At 37.4% G+C, this 14,369-nt stretch overlaps 1 protein-coding gene across 1 annotated transcript in view; it reads left to right on the top strand.

Moving 5' to 3' along the window:
• The first annotated feature begins 2,645 nt into the window (after positions 1 to 2,645).
• Positions 2,646 to 14,369, top strand: part of LOC134647415 (uncharacterized) — a 120,153-nt gene continuing 108,429 nt past the window's right edge. The window contains exon 1 of the mRNA XM_063501769.1: positions 2,646 to 2,682. The gene's annotated coding sequence lies outside the window, so the exon portion shown is untranslated. The remainder of the gene's footprint in view (positions 2,683 to 14,369) is intronic.

The following is a 14,369-nucleotide window of genomic DNA, read 5'->3' on the forward strand; positions in this document are numbered from 1 at the left end:
TAAACATGTTACATATTAAGTATGCAACCAGTAAGGTGACAAGTAGGTATGTTTTAATTTTGACAAGTCCACGCGTAAGGTGTTTAGATGCAAATGTTCAAGTTTTATTTTACAAATAAATTTGTATAAATTATTATGATTACCGAGGCACATTGGTGGCTCTAACCGCGCGAATTAAGTGTAGGTACCTGATATTTTTGTTTGAATGATTTGGTTTGGGTTGGTTTATTATCATATGGCTCCTCTACACGATGGGCCAACGCCAGCCACTCCAAGGGACGCATTTATGCGTTAGAGGGAGCAAGTGATATTGCTATCTCATTCTACCGCATGGTTGCGTGCCTTGGAGTGGCCGACGTTGGCCCATCGTGTAGAGGAGCCAATAATAGCCGAGGTTAAAGTTGCGAATTTCACCAGCACTTCCTGTTTAGCCTCGGTTTACCCAGGTCCTATGGCCAGTCATGGTCATATTTCAATGTAGGTAGGTAAATATTATAGTAAACAGAAAATGTAAAACACACACTTGTTTCAAACATTTTATTTCAAACAATTTTCGTAGTAAAGAGGTCAAGTAAGATTGTCCTACAATATTTATTTAATTACTTCTGTTAATTATTTTATTTCGCCACACACCGCTTTAAGCTCGGCAAAGCCTTATCTGAGGTCAACGACCGATCTATTGCGTTCCAAGTTCGAAATTTCACTCTCGACGCGCCGACGCATGCCGGAATGTTAATTAATTTATTTGCTATCGCCTTTCCAAAGTTGCGACGGTTCTCACGCTCAAGAAACATACCTATGTACAATTAGACACATTATTCTATTTGAATTTATTTATTTATAACAGAGATTAAATAACAAAACAAAACAAAAATCTAATCCTAAATTAGCCTGAGGCATTGCTCCCAGAGGACACTGGCCGCGTTCCCCCTCTGCACAGTGAGGCTGAGTTTTTGGGCAAAAAATGCGCCAGCTCGTAGGTCGCTAGTTGGGTAGAAATTTAAAGAAATTTACACATTATTTAAAGAATCAAGCAAGTTCCAAGAGTAGGGTAGACTGGGTACGGTTGTGCCAGGGTACGGTAGTGACAGTCGTTATAACATCAAAACTATGACGGTAAAAAGACAAAACTTTAACCTTAACCCTAAAAAGATCCAAAACTTTTTTTCTGGCCAACGGTCCTATTCTGGTCCAACGGTAACTGAGCTACCGAGACTTACTCGACCGTCGGTAAATTTTTCTTCGCTTCTTTCGTTCCGTAAAGTCGGAAGTTCAAATTTAGCTTGACGCAGTAAAATTGTTTTTATTTAATGGGTATGAAAAGGGGAAACTAACCCACACTAAAATCTCATTCAAAGTTTTACTTAACGTTTTAACACTTTCATAAAAAAATATTGTGGGGGTCTTCTCTTTACCTCAAATTTAAGAAAGGTTTTTTTTTTATAAAATACCCATAACTATAAAAGATCTCATAACTCTAAAAGATAACTTTGTCGGAGTTAAATGTTATAATTTTCACTTGTCCCAAAAAGCTTATACGCATTATGAAACACAGAACTTACGCTTTCTGAAACCGGTTCCGAATCGACTCTTGCGCAACTGGCAAACAGCTCCTTATTTAGTGAAAGGACGTAGCATTAATTAGACTTGTGCTATTAAGACGATATTTCGTAAAAAAATGCTGTAGGTAGATTAAATCGATTTTGAAACCTATTTTTTCCGTACAAAACTTTGTTCACGGAATATTTATGGGATCACTTCGGTCTTGCAAATCGGTTTTTTTTTTTCAGATAAGTTGGAGGCTACCAATTTTTTTCTTCGACCTCTAAATCTTGATCGGGAATATAAGTTGTACATACATTTTCGGTACCTTAATATTAACACGTTATTAAAGTAAATCCCTGATATTGTATAGTTCTTTTGTCTTTCTCTTTGCGATGTGTTTGAATGTTTTTTTTTCTTTTTTTCTCTCATGTAACGAATGCCCAATCGTATTATTTATATTTTATTTATTTATATGAGCCTAGGCCCTAGGCCCTAGAGGGTCCCACTGCTGGGCAAAGGCCTCCCTCCTCTCTGTCCACGTATCCCGGCCTTAACCCATCTCCCACCAGTCCAATCGTTTAGGGTTTTTAAAAATAGCACTTAATATTTTTTTCGACCCAGAAACTTACTTGCAATGACTGCAAATAGTTTTTTAGTACATAATATAAAATCCGAAGCGCTGGTGGCCTAGGAAGCGCTGGTGGCCTAGCGGTAAGAGCGTGCGACTTGCAATCCGGAGGTCGCGGGTTCGAACCCCGGCTCGTACCAATGAGTTTTTCGGAACTTATGTACGAAATATCATTTGATATTTACCAGTCGCTTTTCGGTGAAGGAAAACATCGTGAGGAAACCGGACTAATCCCAATACGGGCCTAGTTTACCCTCTGGGTTGGAAGGTCAGATGGCAGTCGCTTTCGTAAAAACTAGTGCCCACGCCAATTACTGGGATTAGTTGCCAAGCGGACCCCAGGCTCCCATGAGCCGTGGCAAAATGCCGGGAGAACGCGAGGAAGAAGAATATAAAATCCTATACATAGATATATTTTTTTTTCGAAGAGGGGTTTAATTTATTATTTGTATTGTTACAGAGCCGGTGTCTGGAGTGTCGAGTCGCACGCGCATGGGAGAAGCAACGAGGTGAGTTATTGCAATAATTATCATGACTAGATAAGTTTTAAATTTAAATTTCCTAGTTGAATCTACATCTTCATTCCTCATCATCATTCTTGCATCGACACCAACTACACCTAAATCAAGGGTAAGGCCTACTTGCACCATTCCACTAACCCGGGTTTAACCCGCTAAACCTGGAGTTACCATGGTTACCAGTACAATTTGACACTAGGTTAACGGTTTAACCGCTTAACCCCGGGTTAGTGGAATGGTGCAAGTTGGCCTTAGAGTCACAGTCAAGCAAGACCCCATCACGAATTCTCTTTCTCCTATACTTTGTCTTCTAGTGAATCAAGGAAGTTTCAATACCCTTGATTTTTTAATGATATAGTAGGTAAACGAGTAGACAGATCGCCTGATGGTAAAAGCAATTACCGTCGCAAATTGGCATTCGCATCACCAGAGTTTGAAGGACTTAATCTAACTCATCTAGGAGTCGGGAGACTTATCAGGCACCCCCTTATAAATCAGGAAAATTTACAAGGGGGTGCACGATGCCTCCCAACTGCCCAAGTGTCCCCTACCTCCCCTACCTAAACATGCTCTTCTATTGCTTATTTTTTGCAATTAGACCAAAACCGTCCAAAAACTGGCAAAAATTTACACATCCACATCAATTTACACAACTCCTCGTATTACTCATCACTTAAAATGCTGACCCATCTCATCCATCGCCAATTTCACATATAGAAAAGATCTAGATCACATATGCAACCTGTATCGTGGGACCATACGTACCTCAACTGACGACGGTACTAACTTCATAGACGCTGCATACTACTTACGACTTTATCGTACTAAGAGGGAACGTAAGTGCTGGGAACCGCCTCTATTGTTTAGCTCGTATGTGTCTTGTGAAACTTATTGCGTAAGGTCATTGCAAATGGAAATAAAGGAGTCGAATGGAATTGCTTTGTTGTCTAAAATATGGGGAATACATCCCTACAAGTACTTATTTAAAATGTTTAAATACAAGATTTCGAATGTAATTCGCGCGGGCACGGCCGAAGTCTATTGCGTATTTTTAGATATATTATCGCTCTTTGTAGGTACACCTACGTTTGTTTGTTCCGTACCTCAAAAGGAAAAAACGGAACCCTTATAGGATCACTCGTGCGTCTGTCTGTCCGACCATTCCCCCCTTTTACCTCCGAAACTACTGTGTCTAAAATTTTGAAAAAGTACGCAAAACAGTTCTTAATCTATAGATGGAGCGTGATATCCTCTCCCCTTTCAAAACTACCCCTTACTATCAGAGAGGCCGTATTCTCTCTTGTTTTTCACTTAGATGGCTGTCACTGCTGTCAGTCCTCAACTGTGCGTTTTTCCAAAAACTTCCTGACGCGCATAACGAATCTGTGGAATGACCTGTCGCCTGCGGTATTTCCGGATCAATAATGACCTTCAAACCTTCCAAAGAGCGTACTCCCTCTCAAAGGCCGGCAGCGCACTTACAACCCCTATGGTGTTGCGAGTGTCCATAGATGACGGTAATCGCTTACCATCAGGCGATTCGTCTGCTCGTTTGCCTCCAATATCATAAAAAAGTGGTATAAAAAATCAATGTCTTGACTGAAAAATGTCTTTAAAAATAAATGAATGGTTCAAAGTTTCCTTTAAGCACAGTTTATAGGATTGTGTTTTTCCCCATTCTATTTCCACCTGCCACCATCACAATCAATACTTATTATAAACATGCCTATATTATAAAATAAATAAACTTTAGCGTGGTCGTCATCAGATAAAAATGCTACTAAAATATTTTACTGTGATATGTCAATCGATAGACGTGACAGGCAATGGCTATGTCAACAGATGGCAGATCCATTTCCGATCGTTTATTTTTGTTGCGGACTTATCGCCGGGAGCAATCTGTACCACTCGAGCATAGGATGATTGGAATAGTCGTGAATATATTGCGTGTGGTACAAGTTAGGAGATTAGCTTTAAAAAACATGTGGTATTTGGTTGACGACCGAACTGACCTTGTCGATGACCCTGCCTATGAAGCCGATGGTCCTGGGTTCGAATCCTGAGGGCATTTATTTGTGTGATTAACACAGATATTTCTTCGTGAGTTGGTTGTTTTCTATGTATTTGTATAAGTAGTACCTAGTAATATTAGTATTATATACATCGTTGTCTGAGTACACAAACCTTCTCGAGCCTGTGGGGCTTAATCAATTTATGAAAGGCTCATCATGGCTCCTTGCCTTATCCCATTTACTTGGGGTCGGCACATCTAACACTCTGGCGCCATTTTTGGCGGTCTTTTGTCATATCCGGCGTCACGCCTCGCGTCCGTAGGTCTTATTTGATGGTCGAAGCCCAGTTTGTCAGCGGTCGGCCCCTTCCCTTTGAGACCTCAGCATTTTCGCTGGTTACACTCTTTGTAATATGGTCGTCTATTGTAGGGACTATCATATATTTAACGCGAGAGGTACATATATGTAGACACGCTAACCGCCTGTCCCTCGCACCACGACCCGGCGCACGCGCCGCCGTAATCTGGTCCATCGATCCTCTTTAATTGATCACTCACACCTGTCCTGCCGTGCACATTACTCTGTTACCCTATCTCTCGCCATATTTATAAGTTATACGCTTACTCGTAGTATCGGAATCGGAGCACGCGACTACCTTGTATAGTATTTATCATACGTATTAAATGTAATTTTATAATCTTTAACAATATTCAATTTAAAATGCAATTAAAATTGTTTATTGTTATAGACACTATAACCCACCAAAAACATTTTCATGTAAAATGTTGCCAAGACGAAACCATAAGGCTCGCACTGACAAAAAGTTATCAGATATCTTGTAGAGCCAAGCTTCTAACTCTACAGGCCCTACCTTCACACTCTTCACAGACTCTACACCTTAGTCAAAATATGTGGCTTGACTGTTTCGTCACATGGGCGTAAGGTGAAATATGTATTCACTATTCATTATTTTTTATTATAAAATAGTTCTTGTAATAATGAAACGGCCAAGCCACATATTTTGACTAAGGTGTAGAGTCTGTGAAGGTAGGGCCTGTAGAGTTAGAAGCTTGGCTCTACAAGATATCTGATAACTTTTTGTCAGTGCGAGCCTTATGGTTTCGTCTTGGCAACCTTTTACATGAAAATGTTTTTGGTGGGATTTCACATCTTTTTGTAAGTTGCTTATGACAATCTTCTGATTTAAAGGGTTGCGGGTGATTTACTATTAAAAATCCTGAAATACGTACCTGGGGGGCATCTTTTATATAATATCTGCTTTTTTACTGATTCCTCATACAAACTTCAACCCCCTTTTTCCCCTAACGCCTTTTTCCACCCCTTTTCACCCTTACGGGGTGATTTTGGGGTTAAAACTATTTTATATCCTTCCCCATAACAATAACTATCTACAGTATCTACATACCAAATTTCAACTAAATCGGTTCCGCGGTTATCTATTTCCCATACAAAATTCCACCCCCTTTTTCACCCCCTTAGGGGCTAATAATTTCAAGTTTTTGAATTTTTTTTGTTGTTTGTGGACTAATACTATCTCACATACCAAATTCCAGCTTCCTAGGACTTCAGGAAGTACCCTAGAGGTTTTGATGATCAACAGTGAGTGAATGAGTCAGTGACGAAATCGGGGTTTTTTAGACATTAATAAAATCAAAAGTATAAGAGCTATGCAATTGAAATTTTTTATGCTTAATAAGTCCACTATTGACATCATATGCCGAGAGTTTTGTTTATCTGGTATACTTAATCCAAACCCAAGTTAAGAGGGTTCAAAAAAACGACGAAGCGCTTCGAGAAAAGGTAGGTAGTGCCCTTGCGCTTCGCTTTGCTCGTCTTGGCGGGGGCACTACTGTGCCCCCAGATTCATGTACCTATTATTTTTTGTTATTTCAGAAATCATAAAAAACGATTTTGTATAAAAATGGATATGGCACAAACATATTCTCAGCAAACAATGTCTTCAAAAATTCACGTCACGAAATCCTATGACAACATTTTGAAATAGAATCTTATGTAGCTCAATAAAAACCGACTCACGTACACTTTGGAAAGGGCTATTCGCTTTTACAAAAGGGCAATACAGCTTAGCGAAGCCTTTTTGTCGTATTCTAATACAGTTTTAAAGTCGCTTACGACGATTTAATTTGAAACGTGATATTTGATGTAATTCAGTTTTGTTGACTGTATTAAACGTAGCGTGAAGTAACAACACAATTACCTAATTACTTTAGGGCAAATATAAACAGAATTCAATTGAATCAAAGAATTGGATGTTATGTAGATCTGTAGCGATTCTTGTTTAGTTAATTTTTAGTGTACCGCACAAACTTTGTTCGCGGTACACTTATGGGATCACATCGGTCTTGCAAATCAGTTAAATGTGTTTTTCTCAGAAACCGTTTGAAGTATCTACTAAAAATTTCCAAATTTTAGCTATCTAGCTAAAATTTGGAACAGTTATAGCAATTACCACCACTAACATTATTAATAAGTCAAAACCGCTTACTCATTATTTTAGGGGAAAATTTAGGGGTTGAAAAGGGTCAGCTCAAAATATTTTTTATTTGTAAGAATCGTGTCGGGTACCATTGGAAAGCTTGCAAAAAATTGAGCCGATGGACTGATTTTGACTTCATTTTAGAGTGCAGTGGTTTCGCTAAAAATGCATTTAAAGTTGCAAGTTTTCATACAAATAATTTCACCGCTGTCCTGGCGATTTTCGCGAAAACTATAGCTAACAGGCAGCTGACCAGTCAATACCTAACTAAAACCGTCATGGAGACGGCGGGAAAATTATCAACTTCACTTTATCTTTATTAGTTTTTCAACTGCAGCCTGATCTTTGGTTGCTTAGGGTTAAGGTTACTAGCTAACACTGGTCATTTTATATAAGGAAGTAGTTTTAGCGAGAAATATCCTTACTTCCAACTTTGACATATACAATTTATGACTTATGTGCTTGACACAAAGTTTGATTCTCCTTACTTATTTTTGTGGGATATTAATTTTTTTCTGAATAGCCTACTATAAAAAAGATCTACAAAATACAACCTTGTTAAAATGCTATTAAGTTAAAATTTTGAACGGGCTTTCCAACCAAAAGACCATCTCAATGTGCTCAGTAAGAATCGTATTATTATTGGAGTTTATCTGTAAAAATTTAAATTAAGAATTCCGTTCTTCACTGTCGTTGTGTTTTGTTTTTTCACAATAAAGCACATAGAGTTAGTAAGGCGTATAGAATAGAGATAACAAAGTCATCTTAATACCTTTGAACGAGCAATTCTTGTATATTTATATATTTCGGAGATCTCGGAAACGGCTCTAACGATTTCGATGAAATTTGCTATATGGGGGTTTTCGGGGGCGAAAAATCGATGTAGCTACGTTTTATCTCTGAGAAAACGCGCATGTTTGAGTTTTTATATGTTTTCCGAGCAAAGCTCGGTCTTCCAGATATTAACCTATTAATGCGGTTTATATTGCATTAGAAGTACAATATAAAAACTGAATTACAAAAACTCGTACTGAATTCAGTATCAATTGAACGTAGTTTAGCGACAAGGATTCATCCATAAAATTTAATGTCATTGAAATTAATTTTGCTTACACTCTCTCACTTTGTTAGCATAGACGAACTCTGCATTTTTAACAGTTCTCTAAAATATTTAAGTCTATGTATATATGGTATGGAACTAGAAACAAAATCAAATCAAAATAATAAGTTCTAAATTTAATTCAAATTGAAGCAGTATACTCGTAGAATACCGAGCTATAATGATTAATGGTGAACCGTAGAATACCTACCTACTAAGGACCTATCGAGTCTGAGCGCTTCGATGTAACGTTGCACTGTAGTTTTACCATTTTGACTCCTATAATTCCTACTAGCGACCCGCCCCGAATTTACACGGGTTAACAAATTATACATAAACCTTACTCTTGAATCACTCTATCTATTAAAAAAAACGCAGCAAAATCCGTTGCGTAGTTTTAAAGATCTAAGCATACAGACAGACAGACAGAGAGCGGGAAGCGACTTTATTTTATACTATGTAGTGAAGAGTCGCACGGATCCGATGCAAAAAGCCGCTCCCACATACAATCGAAGTTATGCTCTCATTTTAAAACGACAAACCGAAATAACATAAACCTTGGTATAAACATTTAAGTAACATATAAATAAATAAATAAAGTAAATAAATATTATAGGACATTTTTACTCAAATTGACTAAGCCCCACGGTAACCTCAAGAAAGCTTGTGTTGTGGGTACTCAGACAACGACATATATAATATACAGATACTTAAATACATAGAAAACAACCATGACTCAGAAACATATATCTGTGCTTATCACACAAATGACTAACTGACTGTAGATTGAGGCTTGAAACTTGATGTTTGTATTTAATAATTTAATTTTTGATAATATTTTAGTAAACGCGACATTTTGTAACGTATTTTCTTTTGACATGCATGAACTATGTCAATACAAATAATTTTCACATGCCATAAGGCCGAACATATCATGGGTCAATATGTACACTTAATAACATCTACTGTACCATATGTTTTCGTGAATAAACTTTCATTTCATTTCATTTCATTTCATTTCATTTCATTTCATTTCATTTCATTTCATTTCATTTCATTTCATTTCATTTCATAAATGCCCTTCCGAGATTCGAACCCAGGACCGCGGCTTCACAGGCAGGGTCGCTACCCACTAGGCCAGACCGGTCGTCAAACCACTTAAAGTGTCATTCAATAGAACTTGCTAACTATGTAAACAAAAGTTACTAGTAATTTGACATTCAGTGTCAATTTTAGTATGGCGGTTTGTTTACATAGTTAGCAAGTTCTATTGAATGACACTTTAAACAAACATATTTCAAACATATTTATCACTATCCCTTATAAAACAAAGTCCCCCGCCGCATCTGTCTGTTTTATGTTTGTATGTTCGCGATAAACTCAAAAACTACTGAACGGATTTTCATCTATCGATAGTGATTCTTGAGCAAGGTTTGTTTGTGTATTTGTTAACCCGTGCCACAGAATAAATAATAGTACTAGGTACAGAAGACTCACTCTCTAACAAAACGCGTCTGTTATGATCAGCACAGATATGGCCGCTAATAAATGGCGACAGCGCCACGCGCGGCTTATGGCTTTCCCCAAAATTGGGGTCGAACGGATGTACTTTTAGCTACCTGTAGCAAAGCGACGAAATCGCGGAGTGAGCCACGCCTGTCCGTGCGAAGCCGGAATTACCTAGATTTCCTGCCTCGCACAGCTGAATTGTGGAAAGAACTCGCGGTTTTTCTGAACCGAAACGACCTTCAAGAAAAGAGCGTACTCCCATCTTAAACGTCTGCAACGCACTTACTCCTCTGGTGTTGGCGACGGCAATTGTTTACTATCAGGCTATTCATTTGCTGGTTTCCCTACTACATCATGAAAATAAATTATTTCAAGTAGAGGTCCTATTCAGATTCTTCCTTTATATCGTCTTGAACTATTTTTACTCTGCATTGTTGTCATAATGACACGTACAATTAATGGCATAAGTGCCTCACGAGCGGCCATTAGCTAACAATATGCCGATGCCAGATACCACTCCATTGTTCGAGAGCGCTGTCGGCGCCAAAAACGACGACAGACCACCGGCTAGCTACACTATACTGGACTAGACTGTACCTTGGCTTTGCTCGTACTAGCCTTCTAACGCCCAAAGGGTTTTTATAAGTATTCGTGTTAGTAGTAATATCGGCTCAGATCTAATGTTCACGCAGATCTTTACTTCTTGTCTGTGCATGACAAGGATCCTGGTTCAAAGGTTTGTCTGGAAGAAACCGCTCATTAGCGATAATACCGCCTTTTGTCTGCTTCTACATTTAATCAATTATTATTTTCTTTTGTAGGTATCTTTTTACTGAGGTGTGCCCATAAAGTATTATTCTATCTATCTATCTTGACCAAATATTTAGTAAATAATCTATTTGCATTTTTTTCGATGACGATTTTTTTCTGCTCTTTACGTATTGAACAATCGAGGTTTGAAGTGTTTGAACCCACGATTTTTAGCCAAAACACACATAATTATGAAAGTATTATGTTAAAGTAGGTACGTAGACCTGTCTTACAGTTTGAAATGCGCCAGGGACCGGCTGAGGCTTTTTATTCAGAAACTATATTTTGACCAATTTACATCTGTCTCTGAAAAAAATGAAGACACAGCATTTATAAACGCTACAGTAGATCACAAAAAGTACCGTAAAATGGGGTGAGTAGGGTCAAAACTGAAATTCAAACCTCGATAACATTTTATTTTTACATATGAAAACTGAATGGTGTATATAATAAGTGTTCCGGACGTTTGTATTTTAGTTTTTTATTTTATTTTGGGTAGTTCCATTTCATAACTTTGACGATAAAGAGGAAAACCCACCTCACCCCGTAGTGCCTCGTATTTGGGGTGAGAGGTGTTTTCATACAAAGGTGATTTTGGAAGATTGTTGGATCGATTTTTTTTTATTATGTGTATTACTATAGCTCCATTTTAAATTGGAATACATTATTTTTGTAGCAGTAGCCTTAAAATCCCTTCTCACCCCCCTCTCAAACCTTCTCTCCTCATTCATAACTCAACTCTCCCCGCGAAACCTACTCACTCCGTTTTACGGTATATCAAATGTCAGTCACAACAAAATAGCACGTCAAACTCATTCATAAAGAACAGGCAAAGCCAACGTGCCAACATACACTTGATTGCAATTTAATTGGTTAAATATTGGCTTCACACTTTCATCATGCACCGATTGCATATTGTAGAATGCCCAGTGTCCGTTGGCCTCTTCCTTATACTTGTTTCATTGATATTTGTTTCCAACTTTTCTGGATCATTTCGTCCTTAAAGCTCAAAGTATAATGGTTTTGAAATGCGTTTTGTTTAAGTCTTGCTTCGTCACTGATTCTTTTATTCTGAGCGAAAATTATCTTTATTCATATGAGTGTTGTTTTAATCGTTGTTGCAGTGAGTAATCGATTTCTTTTATGGGTTTACACTTGAGTTCATTTTAATTATCTTCTCAATTATTAGTATAAAGCTCGATGCGTATTGTGAGGTATAATACTGAAGATGACTTGCATTTCCAGCAACCATATCAGTAACGCATAATTAAAGCTAATACACAAATGTACAGTAGAAGGTTGTTTTTACTAATCTTGAAATAAAACTATTAAAACGGATTATATACGTGATATACTCGTAATCCGTTTTAATAATTTTATTTCATGAGTAACTATCGCGGTAACCAAGACCATTTTACTAATCTTAATTATTTTTTGCATTTACCCGTGATCCGACTTGTCTAATTTATGAATGAATATAATAGCCGGACCTACGATATTTTAATACCGGAATTGAAGAGGATCAATATGAAAATATAGGAATTCCGGTATACCTATTAGACGTGTACGTCGGCTATTGAATAAATTTCGCGTTAGACCCGTCTATAAATGTGAGTCAATATGTGTTCAAAACCCGAAAGTTTTAAATATTGTACCTATATATTAGAATTGTTTAGTTTCAAGTTAAAAATTATGAATAAGAAGACGGCTTTTGGTACATAAAATGCATAGATTATGTTAATAAATTTTAAATGTGTCACAATATATTAAAAATAACGCGTTATCATTGAGGGTTTAACTGGTTTTTCCTAAAATAAAAGCGGCCAAGTGCGAGTCGGACTCGCCCATGAAGGGTTCCGTATTTAGGCGATTTATGACGTATAAAAAAAAACTACTTACTAGATCTCGTTCAAACCAATTTTCGGTAGAAGTTTACATGGTAATGTACATCATATATTTTTTTTAGTTTTATCATTCTCTTATTTTAGAAGTTACAGGGGGGGGGGGGACACACATTTTACCACTTTGGAAGTGTCTCTCGCGCAAACTATTCAGTTTAGAAAAAAATGATGTTAGAAACCTCAATATCATTTTTGAAGACCTATCCATAGATACCCCACACGTATGGGTTTGATGAAAAAAAAATTTTTGAGTTTCAGTTCGAAGTATGGGGAACCCCAAAAATTTATTGTTTTTTTTTCTATTTTTGTGTGAAAATCTTAATGCGGTTCACAGAATACATCTACTTACCAAGTTTCAACAGTATAGTTCTTATAGTTTCGGAGAAAAGTGGCTGTGACATACGGACGGACAGACAGACGGACAGACGGACAGACAGACAGACAGACAGACATGACGAATCTATAAGGGTTCCGTTTTTTTGCCATTTGGCTACGGAACCCTAAAAATGATCTTCAATTCCGGTATTTAAGGCCAATATCGGATTTCAATAACGGTATTGAGAATTATCCAATATAAATAAGCGTAGGTATAAATGTGTACGGCATGTACCGATGTACCTACCTACCTAGGTAGGTACGCATGTGTACTCTACACATACCTACGTATTCTTCGGAGTAAAAACAGTCAAATAAACAATTAAAATGGACCCCATAATTATTTACAATAATTGTAACAACATTCTCACAAGGCTAGTTACGCCGTCAGCTTTACGTGTAATGTCACATTCAGACAATTACCGAGTACCCATTATATATATATAACTAGTATTACCCATTGTTTAACAACGATTATACTCTATTTGTATAATTATGTTATTTGTTTTAAAGTTTGTAATGATCGTTGAAAAGCTTGTTTTTCTACTCGTCGACTGCAATGCTTGAATTAAGACTTCGTATACCAAAGTGAAATCGCATACTTTTTCCACTATGGGACCCCAACTCAACTATAATATTCATTTCGATACAGTTTAGTCAACTGTAATATTCATTTCAATACAGTTTAGTCAACTAATATTCATTTCGATACAGTTTAGTCAACTATAATGAAATTGACCAATCGAAAGCGCGGAGCAAGTACCAGGGCCTCATGAGTTACGAGGTGTCGTTGACCAACCGGCCGGGGGCGCGGGGCGCGGGGGCCGGGTCGCGTACTAGTATGAAGGTATCGCGGCTGCTCGCGCATCTTAGCTGTATACTTTTGGTTTTTTTACCTACATAATAACTACATATATGATTCTTCTTCTAGTTTTAAGTATTCTTTGTTGACTAGTAGAAAAAGTATTGTATACAATAGTGATATAATCAAGCTTTTCAATCTCGTACCTTACTTAGGCAACTCAGAAAGCTTCGTTGCCTAAACACGGTACTCGACTGAAAATCTCTGCTTTATATCACGATTGTATAAAATACTATTTTAAATAACGTAGTTTTATATGTGGTTGTTACTTTTTTAGAATTTTTAAGTGAATTTTTAAAACTACTATTCTATGTTATTTATTTTCATATAGATGTCCTGAAATCTCAAATCATCTCGGAGATTAATATTGGGATAATAATATTGGCAGTATTTGTTGCCTATTTTTTTTACCCGACGCAACTCACAATAGTCATAAGGAAACACAAGTAAAAACCTAAGTCCCCAGGCCATTCATTACAATCTGTCAGTCATAGTTGCGCATTTTCCGCAACATATCGAATTGCAGTACCTACGAGTACCTACACTGCAGTTGCAGTTGCAAGTTGCAACCTCCGGTGAGGCAACCCGGGAA

Source organism: Cydia amplana, chromosome 4 (assembly GCF_948474715.1).
Source record: "Cydia amplana chromosome 4, ilCydAmpl1.1, whole genome shotgun sequence".
Lineage (NCBI taxonomy): Eukaryota > Metazoa > Arthropoda > Insecta > Lepidoptera > Tortricidae > Cydia > Cydia amplana.